Source organism: Limulus polyphemus, unplaced genomic scaffold, assembly GCF_000517525.1.
Source record: "Limulus polyphemus unplaced genomic scaffold, Limulus_polyphemus-2.1.2 Scaffold1173, whole genome shotgun sequence".
Lineage (NCBI taxonomy): Eukaryota > Metazoa > Arthropoda > Merostomata > Xiphosura > Limulidae > Limulus > Limulus polyphemus.
In genome coordinates, this window is record NW_013666783.1 from 100,878 (window position 1) to 125,077 (window position 24,200).

The 24,200-nt window shown below is 31.5% G+C and overlaps 2 long non-coding RNA genes across 2 annotated transcripts in view; one reads left to right on the plus strand and one right to left on the minus strand.

Moving 5' to 3' along the window:
* Positions 1–18,057, minus strand: part of LOC111086534 — a 118,455-nt gene extending 100,398 nt beyond the window's left edge. Inside the window, exon 1 of the long non-coding RNA XR_002611281.1 lies at positions 17,712–18,057. This is a non-coding gene — a long non-coding RNA (uncharacterized LOC111086534). The remainder of the gene's footprint in view (positions 1–17,711) is intronic.
* Positions 18,058–18,124: 67 nt separating this feature from the next.
* On the plus strand, positions 18,125–22,723 carry LOC111086535. The gene is made up of 3 exons (XR_002611282.1): positions 18,125–18,405; positions 21,353–21,478; positions 21,658–22,723. It is a non-coding gene; the product is annotated as an uncharacterized LOC111086535 (long non-coding RNA).
* The last annotated feature ends 1,477 nt before the right edge of the window (positions 22,724–24,200 follow it).

The window sequence follows — 24,200 nt, forward strand, 5'->3', positions numbered from 1 at the left end:
TATACATCGTCGATACTGGTCAAATACTAAAGAATATTCGATCACCCATTATCATTATTCAGCATCCAATGAACGTGCAGACACAATGAATGTACGTTTCCTTATCACTCCTCCACTTATGAGTGACAATACGAAGCTAGACCATGATGAATAGCTGCTCAAAATTGTACTGCACCACCACCTCCTATGTATTGCCAGTGGGAAATATAGTCTTCCCTCCTATGTTCTGCAGGCAAACGATGAATACGAATCCTACCATCAGCTTTAACAAGCCGGAAACAGGACTTATTTGAAAAGATAGCATGTTGCCAGTGTCCTAACTGTAAGTTGGCATGCTGTTTTTCCCAAATAACATGGTGACGGCGGTGAATTCTTTGTTAATATCGGTTTGCAGATAGCCATTCTTACAAAATAACTTTGTTTGGTCAGTCTTCTATTCACTCTTCTTTTGCATACCCTGGAATTAATGTGTTCATGACATTCCTTTCGTAAGGTATTGCAAGACTTTCTTCGACTTTAACTTGTTAACCTGATGAAAACAAGATCATCCCTGGCAGTAGTTTTTCGGTGTCTACCATTAGACTTTCCTGGAACAACGTTTCCTGTAGTGTGATAACATTTCAAGATTCTGGATACAGTACACTGTTCTACTAATGTCCATTTACTTCATACCATTTCTGGACAGTCGAACAATTTGACGCCCTATAACTTCTGGCATGTGACGAGGCATGACTCTACACCAAGTACAGTCAAATTGTCTGAATAAAGCGTTGATCTGTTTGGAAAAGGATTATATCAAAGGCACACACTTTTTTACAAAATAAGTGTGTATATGTGTTTTGACGAATAAATGCTCAAACAACTTATACAGACCAAGATAACAACTTGTACATGCTTGTCCGATCATACGCTACCTTCTCTGTTACTACTCGAGCATTTACTCAATAAGAACTCCATACATGCAGACTATATCATCAATATAGAACAGTATACAAACATTTGACAATACTTTATATATTAAATACCAGCCATATTGAACGTGGGAACTCATTTAATCCAACGTTATGTTCAGTGTACGTTTATATCTTTGCTTCCATTGTGCAAAAAAGCGCCTCTTTAAATAGTAGAATTGACTTACATTATTTACTGCCACAACAAAAATAAAACTTTACGGTAATAAAATACAATAACAAAAAAAACAACAACATTATTTATTGCCTGAAAAAATATAATCTTTCAAACAGTACTCAAAATATTTATATTAACCTTTATTTCAAGAGTCTTTTTAGAAAAAAGAAAGAAACAAGATACTCGTGTTGTATTTACAAGTTAGTAGTTGGTTTGAAAACTTTTGGCAACATTTCTTAAATCAGAAGTAGCTGATGTAGGTTAGAGACTTTCTTTAGTAAACACAGATTTATCTGACAGGTTACAGCCTTAAACCAGTGCTTTTGTTCAAATCAACAAGATATGTTATTTAGTTACAAAGTATAGTGACTTAGGATTAACATATATTCATTTCTGGTGGTGTGTTCATTTTACTCTTTTGTTGTCTCTAAAATGCAGAAAAAAAACCTCCATTGGGAAATCCTATTCTTCAACAATAGCAAGATTTTAGCTATGTTAAGGGTACTGACAATCAGTAAAAGTTTACACAGGGGCCCTGACATATAAACTCAAAGATAGTTTCACTAAGGAAAAAGAAAATGATGCTGTAGATTTAGAATAGACACAATATTCTCTGGATAGTAATACAACATAATAATAGTTTACAGAGAGGAATGAAGCAAATAATGTCATTTGGAAACGAGTTGATCATTTTGGAAAAGTATAACAAGATGAAAGAAAATGGAAGAAAGAAATATCACTTCTTTTGACTACTGTTTGGTTTTGTCTCAAAGATCGACGGATGACTAGAGATATCAAACAAATTTCTCAAAGTGACAAACAATCACGTAGTTAAAACAGTAACGTTAGAAAGACTACAAAACCTGGACTTGCATTTTTTTTTAGCCGCGGCATAGCGGCTCATATAAACAATGGCTCTGAGTTTTCAAGTACTAATTTTTAGCTCATAGTTACGTCATCTCTTGACCGATTTGAGATCTAATTACAGTTTTGGACTAAGGAGGTCAGAACCTTTCAATTGGTGTATATAATCACGCCCAAAGTCTCATAGATTAATTTACCCTAATCCTGCCTAAAAGAATTTCAATTTGAGGATAAGCTTCTAGAGATCCTGGTGAGTAATAAAGTCGAATCGGGTATACGCGCGCCCCACGCTTGGTATTGCTGGCGCATAAAAATATAGTTAATAAAAAGAAAAAAGGTATCAGATTAATTTGATCTAATCCTGCCAAAAACAATTTCATGTGCCGTGGCTACTGAGGATTCCCACTTGGTTCAAATGTGATCGTACGTATCCGACTGATCTACGACTGATTTTCATTGTTTATTTGTAATTAAGCACATAGCTACACAATGGGCTTTCTGTGCTCTGCCCACCACTGGTATCGAAACCCGCATTCTAGCGTTGTAAGGCCGCAGACATACCGCTGTGCCACTGGGGGCGACTGATTTTAAACAAACGAAAGTAATTTTTGACTAATGTATGATACATGTTGATAAGTTGATGCAATAAAGAACAAAAATAAATAAAAACCTAAATTCATAAGTTTACAGTATCTTAATAACATTATTTTGTGATAGTCAAAAACCTGTTATGTTCGTTAAGTTGAGAAACAGAAGTAGAGAATAATAAAGAGAAATTTAATAAAAAAATTAAGACTAAGTTTTAATATAAAAACGTAGTTAGAAGTTTGTTTATTTGTACAAATATTGTAGCTAATGGATTTATATTTGAATACACATTTTTTCACTAATAGGTATTTGTATATTGAATATATGTGAAATGAATGATTACCGACATTTCTTACACGAACCAAATGAAAACAGGAGCCGTATTCTTTCATGATTACTTAAGTTATAAAGCTAAATACTTAAAGTAAGTTTTGTTTAAGTCGAGAACATGGAACTGTAATCTACATGTATGTATTAAAAGTAAAAAAATGGTTTATCAGGCTGACCTAATAAAGACTCTGTAAGAACAACATATTTATAAAACGTAGCTTACAGAATTTTTATCTTATTAAAGGAAGTAAAATGACAAACATTTAACATGTATATATATATATATAATTTGTCAGAAGTAAATATTCAAAGTTTTACCCTAAACACTGGTACGAAAGTTTTTAATACAACCATACAACACGACTTAACATTATCTGAAGATATGTCATACTATTTGTAAGCAACTTGAATTTTTTAAACACTTATAAGGGCTTGTCGTTTCATTTCTCTCAGATTCGTCATATTAACAATGATTATGGACAATATATATATATGTAAATTATATTGTTTTTGCGTGTATGCGTGTGTTTTCTATAATATGTCTCACTTTCGATATATTTGTATTTTGTATTTAAGGCAAAGCTACTAAACTTATATGCCACCATTCCTAATTTTGAATTACCGACCAAAGGAAAAGCAGCCAGTCAGCAGCAAGCTATGGTCCATGTTAAGAGATTAACTGTCTCTCTTATAACGCACTCACATCCTAGAGTGTGGGTAATATTTTTTGTTTTCGCACGGATTTGAACCCGGGTTATCAGCTTTCGACCAGTTCTACCACAGGTCACATCCGCCCCATTTTTGAAGAGTTAAAACCATGACAGTCAGAACTTGCTTGCACGATACATTTTTTAATAAGCTTGTATATTTAAAAGTATGATTAACTTAAAAATACTACTTTTTTAACTTTTTGAACCATTTTTCAATGAAACTTGTTGAAATGCATATAACTTCGATAAAGACATTCTTTAAATATTCAATTCTATAGTTACTATCTTTTAGCACGGTCAAATTTATGCTGCTAGTGTTTCTTAAAAATGCCAAATTTTAACATGCATAGAATTCAATTTTATGCGTGTGTATTCTCAATAGCCGAGAAGCATTTTTTAGTTAGAGTGACAGAAATCGAAATTTGTCATGGTTAAAAAATGATCTAAGCACTTAAACTTTATAGATTGTTTAATATAGCAACAATTTATTTTCCACTGCACTGTAATCTTTGTACATAGAGAACCTTGTCCTTTCATTATTCTTGCAGCTCTGTTGTATTTGATTCAGTGACTCATCCTTTCAAGTTGTCAGTTATTTTATTGTCAGTTGTTCTTTGTTAATTGATTACGTATTTTAAAGATTAATTTAATGAAAAATGCGAACTGATACTCTGGTTTCGCATGCATTTCAACTGCACTGGAAAACATATAATAATATTTCATATCACTTTGTTTTAAATGTTAGGTTACATATGGAAACAAGAAGACAGATGGATACTGAATATACAGTGTTAGCACGTGCGATGCATAACAAAATAGTTTCTGGAGAAGATGTAATGAAATATGACACGCTTTTATAAATGACTGATGTTGTTGCAGTGTTGTCCATCTGTTGTCCAGAAATTTTAATCTCTCATGACATGTTTTAAACATGCATATCTTATATCTTTTTGTTTTCTTTAGTAGATATTAAATGCAGTTTTTCAACTATACAAATTAATTCCAAAGAGACAGGATTTTTTTTTTCTTATTTGGCTTTATTGTTTTAGTATCGTTACATTTTACTTGATTACAATACATCTTATATTATGGTATATAACACATACAGCTAATTAAAACATACAGTATTATACTTACATTATTTTACTGGAAGGTCATCCAATCAGTTCTGTGTAGTGTTGATAGTTCATATGACCAGGATTTTGCCCTTTTTTGCTCGAAACAAATAATACTGTTTTTTATATTGCTCAATGACCAAGCACGCATACATCTTATATTATGGTATATAACACATACAGCTAATTAAAACATACAGTATTATACTTACATTATTTTACTGGAAGGTCATCCAATCAGTTCTGTGTAGTGTTGATAGTTCATATGACCAGGATTTTGCTCTTTTTTGACCGAAACAAATAATACTGTTTTTTTATATTGCTCAATGACCAAGCACGCATACCAGAAAAGCAAAGAAAGTAACCTATAAATGACTAATACGCTCATAAGAGTATTAAATTCACATCCTCATAGTCTTGAAAAACCTAACCGAGTTGATATCGTAAAAAGAATTTCTAGTTTCTATTCAATTTTGTTTCAATAAATAGATTTTATCTCATCAAGCTAGAATCACGTTCGCAATAATAAAATGTTTCATTATTGTATAACTATCTATTATAGTAAAATTTAGTGTTAAAAGTTTCATATAGAAAACATATTCTTGAAATTCTGCTTGAATTATATACTTTTAAGTTAGTTAACGTTGATCTTTTAAAATAATCTACGCAGATATTTTTTCCCATTGGATTTTCCTATTGTATGGGCTGACCAGTTTTATACTCGGTTGTCGTGAAGGTTATTTTTCAATTATAAAATGTATTTCTTTTAATGTCATCTTCTTGTAGGTTACCTTTGTACGCAAATAAAACTCTACACTGTTATACCGAAAACTATAATTTTATTTATAAGTTTTAGCTATTAATTTGCATGTACATTTAATTAAACATCTCAGTGGCTTACGATGTCGTATGTATATCTTTAACTTCCGTCTTTAATAACATATTCAAATATATGACTAGAATCTCAGTAATATATTCAATTTGCGTAAAACAAGAAAACGGCTTTGGCATCGATGGCCAAGCATATTAGACGTATTTAAATAATAATCGATTTATATGAGCTCGACTTCCAGTTTTTTGTCAGCTATCTCTAGGCCCTTATGGGTTCCGTCAGACTTGGGCTATCAGGCTAAAATTAAATTTAGGAAATTGGCTTGTTAAAATAGCTAAGTTATCTGTTTTTTCAGATCAGAATTAATTAAGGAAAGAATATTAATACTATACGTCAGAAGAAGCTTTCGTTAGTGATATGGCCACAGATGTGTTTCGGTTCATTAATTCTAAAGGAAGAACCGAATTAACAATCTGAAACGTACGTTCTTAATAAGCATTATTTTAAGGTATAAAACTCAAATATTTTTTTTTAGCTCAAGGATGTATTGTTGCATGCAAAACAAAATTAGTTGTTCACTAGAAAAAAGGATGTTTTTACAATACATTTTTAATTCAGTACACCTTATCAAATATTATTTCGTATAAAATCATAAACAGACAAAGATTTACCCACACAAGTAACTTATTATTAATAAGCGCTAATACTTTCCCAAATAATGAATTAAACGCATGCATATTAGTTTAACACAAAATTAAATCCACAAATCCATATCTGATTACATTGAAGCAGAAAGACGAAAAGAAGTCAGTCTTTTTTCTTGTGATTCCTGTTGTTTACAAAAAGTCAAAGTAGCAATACTATTTGATAGGTAGCTATGTAAATCGCAATATCCCTGGCTTAAAATTTATGAGCCACTTAGTTGCACTGTTGACCCCAGTACAGTGTAATAGAAAGCTCAGGTAAGAAAATCAGAAATTCGAAAGGCTAATATAATTGAAAATAAAATAATACATCGATGTATTTTGAAATAGGAGTCATTAAACAAGATATATAATACATTTCTAAAGCTTAACTGATAGAAGTGCTTTCTAGAAGCTGATTTTTGTGTGACATTGCATATTCAATATAACTGAAAATCATGTTAATGGATATAAAAATACGCAGTTTTTTATAGGTAATAAAAAAGTAAAAATGCTGTTTACTTTTTAGAAGTGTTAAGCCTAATTGTTCACTTGTCACAGTAGCTAGATTATGCAGATGTTTATCAGCCTAAAAGATCTCTATCCCAAAATAAATTTCATATCTTCAAAATATGTCCCCATATGTTTTTAAGTTTTCGTGAAAATAACTAAAAATAACCTAACAACAGTCTGACGTATAAGTATGATAACACACAGACAAATGAACATGATTGTTTTTAAGTTTTTGTAGCTTTATGTCAATAAACGGAGAAGCGATGTAGATTTTAGCAAAATTTTATATTAATTTTATTATAATGTACGAAGAATGTTTGTATAACTTCTAACTTTTAAGCTACAAATGATAAACCATAACTTAGTATAATGATAAATGAGCAAGTCCATCAGACGAGAGAAAACTGAGATCCGCGATGGTAGTATTACCGTTTACAGAAAGTATGTCATCCACTGCGTTTACAAAATATTTATTTTCACATCAGATTTATAGAGGTATTTGAGAAAGATAACTAAACTTCTAATTGATCGCTACGAATGTTCGGAAAGTGATTTATTACGATATTATACTGATTATACTAAGTCGCTTAATAAAGCTGAAATGGGGAACACGTATAGATACATATTATTATTATTCGCAGTTATGACATTTACACTCTTCATGTTTTTTTAAGGCACTTTATTTATAATGAACTGAAAATAACGCATATCATTTAATTTAATTAGTTAATAGAGTCTTAGTTATTATAGCAGACACTATTTTTATTATTAAATTTTTAGGTTGATGTTGTCTTTACTTGCAAAAGAATGAATATAATGTCATTTATGTTTACTAAAGGACGGTAAAATTATTTTTGTTAACGTTAATAGCATACAATGGCATAAAGTCAATACTAATTATATTAATAGATTACTTTATTTCACAAATTTTTCAATTTAATTGCTTTAACTTTTTGCACAAAATACCTTTTCTCATGATATAGTGGTAAACCACTATGTAACAACAACATTAAATGTGGTATTTTTAAATATAGTTCTTTTTACACACCGAGACATATGCATCGTCGTTCATAAAAAGACAAATATAGTATACGTATAAAGTGGAGCAGTTGATACGGAAATTCCAGTAATTTGTGAGTGTTCTTAATCATTAAACTAATAGATAATACCATATGCATGGATTTTGTAATGATTTCATTTTATATATAAATATATTGAAGGGTCCGGGTAGAGCTCTCGACTTCGGATCTGGCGAACAGGGTTCACACCCATGGGATATCATAATACATAACATCACTTTTGAGCTGTGGTTGCGATAAGAGTGGCAGCCAATTCCTTAGTGTGGATGATTGGTGGTACAATGCTATTGACTGGCTGCCTTCCATTTGGTCAGTAGCTCAAAATTAGAAACGGCATCAGTAGTTTTGTCATAAATACAAAATAAAAATATTATACTTTTTGGTTTCACATAATTTTTAAACCACAGTATATCTGTAAATATATTAACATTTTTTATTCATTATTATTATTTACTTCTTTATAGAATTCCATAGCATACAAATCATGCTTATATTTTAGAACAGTTTTAAAAGACACGTTTCAAAAATAAATTGTTTAACGTGTCTAAATACATAAAAATTGTGTTTTCAACTTTTCCATAAATCTCATAATCATAAGGACAGAACTTTTAAATTCATCAGAAATATATATATATAGTTAGAAAATATTCTAAAGTTGCTCAGGAGAACTATTTAATTAATAAAAACTTTTAAAGAATATTGATTTTTTTAAAATAGAACATATACCATGTCACAAAAAATTATTATTATTTTACAATAACTTTCTAAACAGGTGCATAACCTCTGATATGGAATAATAAATAAGTTTAAAATCTGATAAATAAAATATATTTTTACAACAAGAGGCGTAATCAGAAAAAAAACTACACTTATTACAGGATCGATAAAGACTGTGAAAAAAATAAATGTTTTAACATTGCAAACAAAGCCATTTCTGCCTCTAAATTGAACACGCAAAAATGTTTTTCAATTTAGGATTTCAAGCAATTTTGAAAAGTACATACAATATTATATTTACATTATTGTTTTCTTTTGATATTTTCATTCTTTGTTTTATAAACTATAGCTGAAACATGAGGCAGAATTGATTTTTATACAAATAATTGTGTCGAAAACAAGTTATTCATAACAGTTGATAAAAATTCATAACAGTTATTAGTATGTACTTCTTGGGGTGTAAAATTATACACGGACTTTTCTCTACGTTAAAATACTTTACCAGCTTTCGGAGCCTTTATCGGGCAACAATGTACAATTATTACATGATCAATAAAGATTGAAAAAAATAAATGTTTGAAAGTTGCAAACAAAACCACATTGTTGCCCGATTAAGGCTACGATAAGCGGGCCGAAAGCTCGTAAGTAGAAATATTTTAACGTAGACAAAGATCTGTGTGTAATTCAACATATTTAATTTACCTACATTATTAGTCTTAAAATATAAGTTCTTGAGGTTTTAGGAAATTCACTTTCAATATCATTTGAGTTTGATTTTACTTTTGGAGACATTATAAAAGTTCAGATTTATTCTGCTCTACATAATACTTATTAAAACGAATTGGACTTGGCAGGAATTTAAAATAATTTGTATTTATTGATGCGAGTTAGAAATATCCTCTTGTTTAGAATTATAAGCATATTATCCAAACCTCTTGTTAATATCGGTTTTCTTTTTTTTTAATTGTATTAGTCTACACAGAGGTAGAAAAAAAATCATACTTCTAATGTGATTCTAATCGAAAAAAACAAACAAAAACTATAAACCGATTTCAATACGAATATTTCATAAAACCATGAATTGCCAACAATCTCGATCATTTGAGGATCAAATTTTAAAATCCACACCCAACGCAATTATTAGAGTTTGTATTATACTTTTATGCCTTGTGAAAAGAAGATAAGATGATGTTAATCTACTTTAAAGCATGCCAAAAATTCAGCTGTAAGTTTGCTTTAGGCTTGGCATGGTCTGGTGGCCGGAGTGCTCGACTCGCAATCTGTGTGTCGCTGGTTCGAATTACGTCACCGAATGTGCCCGCTTTTTCAGCAGTGGCAACTTTATAATGTGACGGCCAATCCCACTTTTCGTTAGTAAGAGTAGCCCAAAACTTGGCGATGGGTGATGTTGACTAGCGCTCTCCCTGTATTATATCAGTTAAATTAGTGACGACTAGTGCAGATAGTCCTTGAGTGGCTTTGCACGAAATTTAACAAAGGAACACATTTTTCATCATAAAACTATTATATTGAATGAAACGTATTTTAGGAATATATGGTATTTTTTTATATAGCGGGATAATTGATTACGAAGTGTCACCTATAGCTTAAACATTTTTCCACAATTAAAAAGTTAAAGTAATCTTAAGGGTTTAGTTGTGTCTGCCCATACCATAATGTATGAGACAAATTCGTCTTCCTTCATTATATATGTGTTTTTTATATTTAGAAAATATTAAGTTGGTTGAGAAAGTGGAGTTTTAATTTTCTCTTGACATTTGTGTGGACTAAATAATTAGCTTTCATACATTTCAATAAGAAAACTGAGAAAAAGAAATATATAGGAGCCGATTACAATTGGGCGACATCTGTTTTTTGTTATTATATTTTTGGTTTGCTTAATAAGCAATCACTAAAACTATCATCAAAAATCTCACATCAACAAGATATTTTAGACCAATTATTATTATTCTCTATGTATGGAATAGTAATGATGTTTTTAGAAATTGGGGTTTAAGATTATTTAAATCTCTTATTGAAACAAATACTTGATTTTTTTTCTTTTTTAAGGGACATTTTGTTAATGCAAACATAAATTGACGTTAGGTAATGCACCCATACCGTGACCAGTTGAGAACTGAAATTTATAGAAACGTCACATCTCGTCATCCCAGTAATTCTGAGTCTATGTTTCTAGATTAACTTAGAGATTCATTTACAACTTGCTATAAAGCGTCATATGTTAGATCATCGACGTAATTTTATATTAGCTAAAATTTCAAAAAATCACATCAAATCAGACTCTTGCTACAAAAACACTTAGCCTGTAGGTCCATGTTTTCTTTCCTGCCGCCATCATTAGTACACTGAAAATATACCAGCCTAAGCGTCCAAATCATTAAACATCCCGTCAGCTTCATAAATCTGAAAACGTGCAGAATACCACTGACGTCAATATCCACGTTTATAGCAGCCGTTTCGCGTAAACATATGCAAACTGAAATTACTCTGCTTTCTAATTTGCTTGCGAGCCATTTAACTGATGTTATAATTATTATGAAATTACCGTTTAATCAGAGAAGTTGATATAAACATATCTGATGTAAATAGGTTATAGCGTTTACATAAAAATTTTATCCTCTAACGATAACAGTTTACTATGTTTCTCCGTCTATCATTCTAAATTTTTATTCCAAAAAAAGAACAAAATGTAACGATCTGCACAAACACTACATGTGTCGTATTATTTTACTTAGCTATCTAGTTAGGAAATAGGGACACTAACGTTATAAAAGAAAGGTATCAAGCTTAAAGATACTTTCCTTTCGATGTTACATAACTAAAATTAATAACCGTTTGTTTGTATGTTATTCAAAGATTTTGTGGTTAATGTGACAGACTTGCACGTTACCAAATTATGAAAAATAATATATTTTTACGACCATTATATGCCCCATAATACACTCTGCAGACTTGTTAAGTAAAAAAAAATAAATAACGAAGATCCAATACTGAGTTTGAATAGTCATGTTATTTTTTGTATTTGCTTTAACACATTTGTGATAAAATTAAGAATGGTTTAAAGTTTTGGTGTTTTCAGCTCCAAAAGCCCATTATGTGGACAATTTAGTTGCAAAAGTAACATTATACATTGCTTACTTAACTGAGCTTATAACCTTATGTCAGAACTCCTACCCAAAACATATACCCACAAATATTACCCACTAATTTTTATGTAATGAAATTTTGAAACTACTAAGTACTTCATTTACACGTGTTTGAAATAAGTTATATTGGAAAACAAAGCGTTTTTGTCAATGAATACCTTAAAATAATAATTAACCAATTCTCCCCCTCAAGTAGACCTAAAAGCTAAATTTAAAAATGCCCTTATATGAAATAATTTTTTTCAACAGTAACGATAGCCCTTTGGTTACACATTATCCATACCTCACTTATTTATACACATACGAAGACCAGACTGTACGGTTTACTACTTTGACGAAACTGTCTACGAGTCAATAACATATGGTAATATCGGTCAAAATAAGTATAAGTGTCAATAATCCTTTTCATTTCCATATAGTTCAATATAGTGAACATATAAAATATTCGAAACGTAGATCAAACTTTACTTTTATTATTACTGCCAAGTCTGAAACTGGGCTTTGTTCAGCTATGAACCAAAATAACGAGATTTACAGTTAGTTATTGATATAGTTCACCCACAGTTAAGGTTTGAAGCGTGTTCAGCGAACCCTGGTCTTTTTTATTCGACATCCGTTACGCTAACTAGTGGGCCACACCCTGCCAAGACTTAAATTTGACAAATAATCTAAATGACTAGTGAGACTTTTTGATTCCATGGTTTAAATTTTTATACACAAATGTTTCATGTAAGCATTGCAGCTCCATTTAGGTTGATTGGCAGTTCATAGAAGTACAGAGGTGTAGATGCATTTATTCAGTTCCGTGAAATGCTGCTCTATATAAATAAGTATACATGTATTTCATGGGACTTATATAGATTTTCCTACAATGCTATGCAACACCTTTTAAAATTGTAACTCAAAATATGCAGGAAGATTATGGAAAGTAGAATAAAATATATATAAACTTAAGATTAGAATTGGGTAAGAACGCCAACAAACAGGGAATAGGTGTGTCTAAGATATAAAAAAATAAGATATAGAACTAGTACTATAATTCTTAGCTTGTATAATATTGTGAAATATTTTAAACTTACATTTCAAAAACATTTACTTTTCTCACATATTTGTGTCACTGAAACAAAACAAAAATCGAGCTATTTGTTTGTTTTTTCTTTTCTGAAATAAACAACTGACTCGGATGAAGGCAAAACAAATCCAGGTGTTATCGTGAATGGACGTAATGAAACAGTCTTTTTTTTAAATTTGTTGAATACCTCTTTGTGTTTGAGCAGCTGAAAGAAAATAATTTTGTTCGAGTTGCTGGATCACGAAAATATGATTTGGTCTTTTCTTTAGTTCGGGTCTTTTTTTCTGTGATCGTAAAACGAACACTGTCCGATCTCCTCATTGTAATCTTTTTTCCAAACTGAAGGCTTTAGCTGTTATCGAAAAAAAATTCTGGGGGATTACGCGTATAGAATTTCAACTTGCCTGTACTTTATCTAGTATGCTGGTAACAAATCACACATCCATAAAGTTTCATAGTTGAATAGGTATCAAACAAATATATCAAGAGATCTTAACCTCTTTAAATTTGGAATATACAAATACTGAAGTGTTTTCTACTTTAGTTAAAAATACAAACTCATATTTCATGCTCATGTCTAGAGACCATGACATTAAGCAGTGCAAACTCCGGACATATAAAGTAAAACGCAAAATAAAGTTCAAGATGGTTTTACAAGTAAGTGCACGTAGATAGATAGATGAGCAGATTATGAATAGACGTTTGAATGAAAATAGCAAACGTCGTAACAGATATGTGTAACAAAATGCTTAAAATACAAAGTAAATATACAATTTCTGAAATGCAGATCAAAGAAACAAATGGAAAATAATACATGAAGACTTGTTTGCTGGCTATACATAATATTCAAACATTGCAGATCACAAGAACTGCATAGCTTTTTTTTAACACAATGATTGCAAATATTATTACAGCCCACACTCTTCAATTACTGCTGTAAAGCAATGTACCGTGACTAGCCTTGAGTCAAAGCGGCTAAACTGATGTTCAAGTTACAACCTAACTATAGGGGAGCACCTTTGCTCATTTTTCTTTTTCAGCAATTTCATTTAATAGAACAAAATTTAGATAACCAAAAATATCAGACGAATCAACATTCTTCATTCCAACAAGGGCCGTTTGTTTGTTTTTGGATTTCGCGCAAAGCTACACGAGGGCTATCTGCGCTAGCTGTCCCTAATTTAGCAGTGTAAGACTAGAGAGAAGACAGTTAGTGATCACCATCCACCGCCAACTCTTGGGCTATTCTTTCCCCAACGAACAGTGGGATTGACTGTCACATAACTCCCCCACAGCTGAGAGGGTGAGTATGTTTAGTGGGACGGGGATTCGAATTCGCAACCCTCAGATTGCGAGTCAAACGCCCTAACCACCTGGCCACCAGTGAAGCAATTTTGGAAAAAAAATTGTATTACCTTATAGCTGCCCCCCCCCCATTGGTAAAGCGGTATGTCTGCGGACTTACAACGCCAGAATCCGGATTTCGATACCCGTGGTGGGCAGAGCACAGAGAGCCCATTGTGTAGTTTTGTGCTTAATTACAAACAAACAAAGCCTTATATTTTGTTTGTATCTGAAAAAAATATAGTTCTATGCTAAATTGCTTTTAACAGTTAATATGCAGTTAAGAATCGGTTATATTTACATGTGATAATTATTATTTTGATAACATGAATAGTCATATTATTATTTTAACTCTGTCCCTCCATCACTATTCCTGCCGATGAATGTTCGAGTTTTTTTTTTTAAAGAAAATAAACATGAATAATGGAATAAGAATTTTTTACCCAATGAATACTTTGTAAATCAGACTTTAAGTGATCAGAATAGGTTCGCAAAAATTAATTAGAGGAACAAAGAGCGACAAAGATATAAAAAAAATACAGAAGTCGTAAAATGTTCATAAGAAACTTGGATTCCGCGTGGGAGTTAGGAATGGTTTGTCAATAATCCAAACCAGATAGTCACGTAAGACTGAAAGTATTAGTGGCTGACATCAAGTCGAAAGACTTATAAAGTGTTTTAGTGGATGTTAAGCATGAATAAACCAATAGCAGGTTAATCTTTAAGAGATTAGATTTGTTTGTTGTTTAGTGGGGCGCAGAAGTCAATTGCATCCAATATTTTATAATTAATTAACTATTCATTGAGCTATCCAATTGTGATCAATGATGTTTTTACGCTTAGAAATGCTCAAAATAAAATATGTATTAAACTGAATAAAAATGTTTAGACAAGGCTTTCAGGCTATTGTCATAATAGTTAACTCTTCTAAAATCATAAAGAAGTAGTACTATAAAACACAGATATTATTGTTTTCTCTCTATAAATAATATTAGTAAGTCTTACAGACATAACATTCCCACAAGTAGAACTTAAATAGGTACCTAAATGTGTTGTTTAATGATAAAAATATTGTTTATAGATTCATCTAACTTTGCCTTTCAAATATAAGTTGACTGTTTGTTTAAACATGGCAAATTGGAATGAAAACAACTTCTGAATATAAATCACTTGTATGGTTTTTAATTTTTATAAAGTATTTTTTAACTACAAAAATTATTAAGACTAGCATTTAATCAAACGTCTGATACGACAATTTCCCAATTTCAAAAAATATATTGTCAATTATGCACAATGACTGTACTTACCAGTGCTCATAAAAAACAATGTATTTATTTGTTGATAAAGTAGATACCTATTTCTACCATAAGATAAAGTTTAGCATGTTCGTATGTAAATATAATCATTTCGAAGTTGTTGACAAAGAAACACACCCACCTACACAAAAAGCGATCCCATAACGACTGTCTAGCCTTAAGTTTAACTATCGCAATATAAATTGATTGTTACTTCAAAGGCGTTATTAATGGATTTGCATCTGTCAAAGAAGCTTTTTTTGGAAAACGTTACGAGGTGCTAGCTCAGATCTTCACCAAGTCCTGAAGCTGTCTAGAAAGTGTTTTGGACCAAGTTTCGTGCAGCTTATGCAGATCTTAATCAAGGGTCAATGACCAGGTTAGAGATTCATATGGGTTAGACATAGACGACACTAATTTTGAATTGCAGACCATAGGGAAAGCAACCATGCGGCAGAAACCATCGCCTGAGGCGGTTCCTCTTACCGAATGTCGGAATTGATTGTCACTCTTATAATGCGTTTATTCACAGTGGGAAGTGCCAAGTGTGTTTTTTAACGCCACGTCTCAAACCCGAGACCTTCGGATCCCCAATCCGATACGTTCACCGGTATCTATATTATTATTTCAACTCCAATACACAAATACATGTAACAAAACATACGTTTCAAGTTTTACAATTAATGGTAATTGGCAAAAAATACTTAAGTCACTTAAGTATGAAAAACACATTTTTATACAATAACATGAAGTTCAATATATTGATAATTCTCGTTAGAACAGAATACACAAACTTGGGTCTATTATATATGATATACACATCACAATATGTATCAGGTTTAAAAGATTTAAAACATACGTCCAAGTTCTACATATAGTCATTTTAAACAAAGAGAATCTTACATAGATTTATGGTAATGTTTTACAGTTCTATTTGATCGAGTTATATAATGCTGGGCGATATGCATCTTGGTATCTATAGTGTTTTTAATTGTCATTTGTTCCAGTTAGCAAGTATTTTAATTTATCGTAGCCGAAAGGAGTATGAAGGTTATTCTGTACGTCTGGTCGAATAAACTAGTCTTAACGAAAAACATAATTAGTAATTGAAATTATATCTCGATACCTACATTTTTATAGTGTTAGTTTGATGGCAGTAGAATTAAATATTTTGAAAATATAAGCGTGACTTCAAAGCTAGAATTACATCAAAATGTACACAATCTATAGATATAGGTTAATTTTGATAACTTTCTTTGTCTACTAATTTAATCAATCTCTATTACGAGTAGCAAACAAGAATAATGTTGGATAGGCATAAGTTAACATAATATCTTCTATAGAACATAATAACATCCAATGACCTTTTAACGCTATATTAGGTGTAATTATGTGTCCAGACATTACGTTTTCACTTAGTAAAATGTTAATTTGGCGTAATATGCTAAATTAACAAACATTAACGTAGAACGCTTCGTTGTATCCGAGGCCGTCTTTTAATAAACCTTTTAATGAATACAAACTCATGCATAGGCCGCTAAGGTATTTCAATTTAATAAATTCGGTGATGTGTTCTACAGAATCTGTCACACATACTTCTATTTTGAGTGATTCATGAAAAACAGAAAATGAGCTAAAAATTTAATTTAATAAAAATACAACTAACTTACCTTGTTTGAACACAGGCTACAAAAAACAACCAATTTTGACAGTTTCGAAACAAACGTTTCAGATGCATGTTAAGTATTAACTATTAACTAAACATCTTATTTCATCTTATATTGTATCCACAAGGTAACGCGAACTGTAATTTTGCCTTTTTTATTTGATGATGAACTTAGAATGCACAGCGCTCTGTGATATGGTTATTTTCTTCTGAACTTGAAAACAAATATTACTGTTACTGGATGTTATAAGGCTATAACAGAAAAATCGAATGACATCCTATAAAGTTTACAAAGCAATCTGATAACAAAATTAAATTAAGTCATGAATTCAATATAGAAAGTGTAGGAAAAAATAAAGGTTATCAGATTATCAGTTATTTCGATTGAAATTATAAGCATTTCTTATATTATTTAATAAACTTCATATATTTGAAAGAAGTAAAGTAACAGGCCAGAAGTTCTCATATTATGGTATTTATATCGTAATAAACAGGAACGTTCTGTTTCTGTTCTGCTGAATATATAAAAACACACAAACAAAGAATTTAAAAAATTTTTCTTTTACACATAAGGTTGATAATTTGAACACTTGAAAATAGAGACTTACCATTCCCTATTCTTCGTCCTTAGCATTAAAATAATTTCAAGAAGTTGGCTCAGATTTACAATCAAGGCTGTAAGGAAGAGCACCCGTTTGCCAAACACAAGGAGGTGGGACGCCTCAAGAGACTCTTAATCGATACCAGTCTCCCTTCTTTCTTGCTTCCTTCTATTAATCTCGAATCAGTGCCGTTATGAAGAGATTAGATTCTAGAAGTAGACAAATGTCATACTAACTCTGGTGCTGTTTTAATGTGACACATTTCCAATGTCAGCTAGTCAGAGAAGTGTGCAGGGACTCACTTGTCCAGAAACTAGCCACCTACTAACTGATGAACTCGGAGGTACCGCATCTCTGCTTGAAGCGAAATCGATGACAGTATTAGCCGATAGGTGGAGTTAGGCATCGACTTGTAAGATCATCTCACAGATGTGGGAATGAAACGACAACAAAGGCTGGAGATATGGTTTGTTTCGGATATTTGCCCAAAGCAACATTAAGAGGTAACTGTGGTAACCGTCCCCAACTTTATCTGATAGACTAGAGGGAAGGCGGCTAGTTAACAGCTCTCACCGCCAACTTATGGGTGTGAATTCGGCCTCAAAGTACAGAGCACGATTATTTTTTCTCAGCAATGGAAGACAACCATGGACCTCCAGAAGCACATAAACTACTGGACAACATCCGACCAAAAGGGAAGGTATAGCACATTTTAAACCTACTATACAAATGTCTGGGTTGATCAACGATAAAAAAGTCACGCCTTAATTAATTATATTCATTCTTTTTTCAATACTGCACTAGAAACATTGTAGCTGGAGAATAAGGTTTTTATTGACCAACTACTGTTGTGAAATTTCTCTTGAAAATGGTATTTCTTTGGAAGTAATTTTATTACACTAGAACATATCATATCAAAATAAGGAAGGCAATTTAAGTGTTCGAAAATTATATGAAATCAATTTACCACTAAACTTCACTAGTAAGGGTAAGCTTAAAATTCCTAGAGAGCCAGGCTGATTAAAAAATATATTTTTATGAGAAGCATTACTTTAAAAACAACAAGAAAATTATTTTGAAATGGAGTAGCTACAATGCAAGTATAAATGATGAGAAAACTTAAACAATAAACTCAGAATACTATAGAAAATTCTGAACGAAATTTATGTAATTAAACTTAACAAATAACAATGCCTTAACATATATGGAGATTTTAAAATAGTTTTATTAGTTTAATGATTTAGCAAACTTATTATTCCAGGTTTATGGCTGCATCACAAATTGGTAAGTGATGACAAAGCGTAATTTTTGTCGCTTTGTTTATTTTCTCAACAATCAGATATAAATTGCCTCTAAATTGACTTTTCTAGGACATTAAATCCTAGAACACGCGGAGTCTACAAGGTCTAGAATTAATTTAAAGTGGCTAATTAATGTTCTTAAGCTAATTAATTATATTTGCAAACTGGCTAATGCCGGAATTTACTAAAACAACACCATTTTAATATAAATAATTTTATAAGTAAATATACATGTCATGTTTTTTACACATACAAGAAAGGTAATTAGTAGTCAAAACATTCCCACTGTTAAGAACATAGGAAGTTGTTCCCTTCTTATAACTCTATAACTAATGTAGATAACTTTATTAAACTTGATATTTTCAAAAGTATTTTGGATTCCTTTAATTCAGTATTTAGACACTGAGCTAAATATGTTTTACCATAAAGCGATTGGATATATATATTTATATATATACTGTATATATACATAAGCTGACAAACAATTCTGATAGATAAGACAGTTCAATCCGTGTTACGTTATTTTGTATACTTTGCTACAAAAGAGAGAAACACGTGAAAGCCAAGGGTTTGTAAACGGTTTTATAATCGCTATTGTCGTAATGTAAATATTGCATTAAAAGCACACATGTAACACTATACCTAATTGTATTCAATAGGAATTTTTCTGAGAATAAATCACATTAAAGTTTACATAGAATGAGATATGGCACTCTTGAATCGTTTTAGATAATGAAATAAGAGACGAAGAACCAAGTAGTAAAGTTTTTGTGCTTTTAGTTTTTTAAAAATATTGATTTCTTTTTATAATGATGATAAGTAAACTAATTTTATTGCTATTCGTTTTAGTTCGGCAGTAATTACTTTCTTCATCATCTTTGTAACAATGATTAAAAACAACTAAGAAGGCCATTTTATTATTCAATTCACCACTTGTCACTGAACAAGGGCAAATCGAAAGAACAAGACTAGGCCTCTTATATAATAAACTGCATATCACATCTACTAGTATAAAATACCCGCAACGGAGTGCGGGTCTCTAAAGCCCTTCATGATTCCAAATGGGTACCCGTAAAAAAAAGGACAAAAAAACTGTATGGATCTCACATCCATAGTACCTCAGCATGTGTGCCAGGTTTCATTCCGTTAGCTCTTATGAGCACAGTTTCAGAAAAGCCCAGAGATTAAAGGAAGACCAGGAACACAAAATCAGATGCATATTCGGGTTTAGCGACCCCGAAATCCTACTCCTTGACTCCCATCATGCCTTGGTGACCTTCTAGTCCCAGTTACTCCCTTGGTATGGGCAACACTGTATAACTAAGGTCAACCCCGGGCCAATCCGCGGCCGCACACCAAGTTGGTCTTGCTAGCTCCAAAACTTTGGGAGGAATTCGCGAACAAACAAATTCACACAAAGTGAATTAGTATAAGTTGATATTTTGAGTTGTTTTTACTCTAAGACAGTGAACCTATATTTGAAGAATATGTAACATTAATTGTGTTAATTTATTCTTCTGAATTATTCAACAGACAAGCTGTTTAAAATACCAAAAAATAAATATGAAACCAAATTTATCATTTAATTCAACACATGTAATTCCGTTATACCAGTTTCGAGGAAATCCACCCCCTCATCAGTACCCTGGATAAATCGAAAGAGCAAGCCTAGAGTGAATATTTCAGAAGAATAAATTAGTAGCATTAATGCTACATATTCTTCAAATCATGGTCAGTTAAAGACAACTCAAAATACCATACATTTGACGTAACCATTTTTATTTTCTGAAGATGAAAATGTAATTGCTATGTTGTAAAGCAGCAACTATTTTATTAGACCTTGCCATTTTATTGTGTGTATGACTTTGGCGCATTTCTTGTAAAGAATTTGAGAAACACAATGATGGCCAACACGAAAGCTGCAAATTTAAAATTTGAAAAAACAAAACAAAAACAAAACAAAACATATGCAACAATTACAAATTGATAACATTGATTTATATAAACCATTATATTAAAAGGAAAGTGAACCTATAACTAATGCAATTACATTTTGTCTAATTGAAACGCAAAAATTTTTTAAATTCATCCTTCCATTTGAATATCGTTTGAGTAAAATCCTATTATTTTTACGTGAAACTTTTCTCAAACACATTTCTCATATTCTTAGATTTAGTTATTATCAAAATTACAATATGTGTGAGTGTCTACTATGACGATTTGAATTTCGTTTTCTCCTTTTCTCCTTGTGGACAGTTGTGCCTTTAACGTTTCTTTTAATTAAGGTGAGATTAAGGATTATATTCGATATATTAATAATGTTTTTCTTGATTTCACGTCTCTTAGGTTTTAAATGACATTCTAGGTTTCATGATGACTCCTTTGGATCTGAAGTAAAAACAAAGATTTGCCCCTGAAGCTCGAAAATTTGACTGATTACCAAAACAAGAAAAATAAAGACATAATAACCCGGTGAACATTTATTATTTATTTATTTTCCACCTTGTCGATATTAATAAGAACTTCTGATCAAAAAATAGATTTCAAACCTTGAATATATTATAGTATCTATAGAATAGAATCAATAAACCTCATAATCTCTGAATTTCTATTACTTTAACAATAGCTTTGTTATTGTTTCTTTATTTCAGATATTCGCGCAATGCTATAACTACTGGAATGGCCGTCTCTGATTTTGAACTGATAGACTTGCTGGAAGGTAGCTGGTCAACAGCACACACAGCCAACTGTTGAGATACTCTAATCGATATGTGATTTGATCATTACCTTTATAACGCACTCATTGCCCCAAACTTCTTTTTTGTGGCATTGTGATGCAAATCGAGGACTCTTGGATCCACAATCCTGCACGACGACCACAAGGCCACTCTCGCCCTGTTTTGTTAATGTAATGGAGATATTTAAATACTGTTCTTCGTATGAACATCGATGAGACATATGACTGAACTAGCTGTTCAAAAGGTACATATAGTTATGTGCGCACTTATAATTATTAACAGAAATTAAGATTCTTGTTTTATCTTTAAAAAACATTATCCGAATGGTTTGAAGAAATGCTTTGTCAGTCTTTGAATGTAGTTCATCTTATGCAACTTAGACATCGATACATTAGCCTTAATTAAACAGATATCTCTTGTGTTGTTGAATATTGACGCAGTTTTTAACACACAGATTTCTTTTCTCTGCTAACTTTTGTATGATTGTACAGAATGTTACAAATAACTCACATATCTCTTTTGTATAACTCTTATGATTTTGTACCGTGATATTGCTCCCCTAGAATATACGTAAACTTTTCCATCTAGAATAAAGCGGACTTTACGATTCCTGAAGAGAGCATTTTTATATCAAATATTTCTAAGCAAATATAAGTTTGTTGACAATATTAACATGACACACGCAGTAAACACCTAAGAGTCGCAAACAACGATTAATGGTCACTAAATGGTAAATATTAATTGTTCAAAAAGTTGTCATGTAAGATACAAAAGAAACGCGAATAAGTTGTACAATTCACTAATAATTTCTAATGTGAGCCCGAGCATTATCACTTGTGTTCATGCTGATATACAGTATACCAATATACCATTGTGGTTAATTGTTCATAATGTTCTATATAAGTGAACAATATTCAGCCAAGTTGTTTGACCGCCTTTTGACCTAAGTCTATATAACCTAAAGGATGTTCAAGCCAAACCTGTGACTGTCCCATTGGCTTCTTTACCGTCAAAATATAATTTCACTACATTTTCTATATATATTTAAATAAATTGTCTTGCTGCAAGATGAATACCGCGCCGTCGGTTTTAGGTAGATCACCGACGTTATTGGCTGAGATTCAGCGTCAAACTTGTCCTGTTCTCCCCAAAAACTTTGCTCTAGATGTTATGTGTTGACTGTGATATCGTTCTGGTCGCCAGTGTTGGACAAACTGTCGTTTATTGTTATTGAGCGATTCGATACAAAAGTCGAACTGTAAAGAGCACTTCTACATCTTTGCTTATTTTACTATTTGTGGTCAAATGCTTATCTAAACGTATTGGTTTGGTTATCCCTTATCAGTAGCAGCTTCCAGCTGTCTACATGTCCATTATGACCGCTTCGTGCTAATATGTATCTTACTATTTTCGAAGTTACATTCACACCTATACTTACAGCAACGCTGTTAGCAAGATCTATACTGAAATACGTAATATTACTTGTAAACTTCTGGTTTTTCTACCTAGATCACTTCTATTATCAAACTTGAAAATTTCGCTTACCCTCTTCAGAGTCTTGCATACAGCTCTTACTGAAACATGAGTCTTGTCGCAAGTTTTAGTATAGTGGGTTAGCAAAATGTATGATTTTCACACACTGTTCTTGCAGTAGTTTATTCCTGAAACCGTGACTGAATTCACATTCAACTAACGGGCATAAAATGACTACCTATACTTTATTAGGCCTTATGTTGTTGCGGTATTTCCTGATTTGTTGGATGATAACCAGTCATAGTGTAAAATATCAGAATGTGACTATACTCTGGTGCACCTTGTTTTCATACGACAAAAGATTGACATTACTGTAGTATGTGTTCTTTATACCATATTATCCAACTGTTTACGTAATTATTTTAGATAATATATATATACATATATAAGTCACCAAAATAAAAATGGATATTAGTAACAGCATCAAAGTTCAGCTATTATTACGCTCATCACGAAAAAATTACTGAATTTAGAATATTCACCAATTCATCAAATACTTAAAAGTTGTTCTGATAAATACAAATTTTAATGGGAATAATAATTTCTCTTAAAACAAACCGATTTTAAGATAAATTTTATTATAAGATTTTAATCCATATTAATGAAAATATAAAAAATATATTGATTGAGTTAGTTCTTTTTAACACCACATATACGTTATATGACTGAAAATAGCATATTCCTGACCTTCAAACTCATGAGTTAGGGATGAATCTTTTGATAGCTAAGTAGATGCCAACATCAGACTCGAAAAAAAACAACAAAAAATCTACACACTTTCATTGTATCTTTTAAAGTACATTGTAGTAATGAGAATACTATAAATCAAATACACAAAAAAATGTTTTTCATGAAAAAAGGCTGAGAGCAATTGAAAATAAAACGAAGCAAATAAAATGCAATAGGTGTTGTTACTATATTTG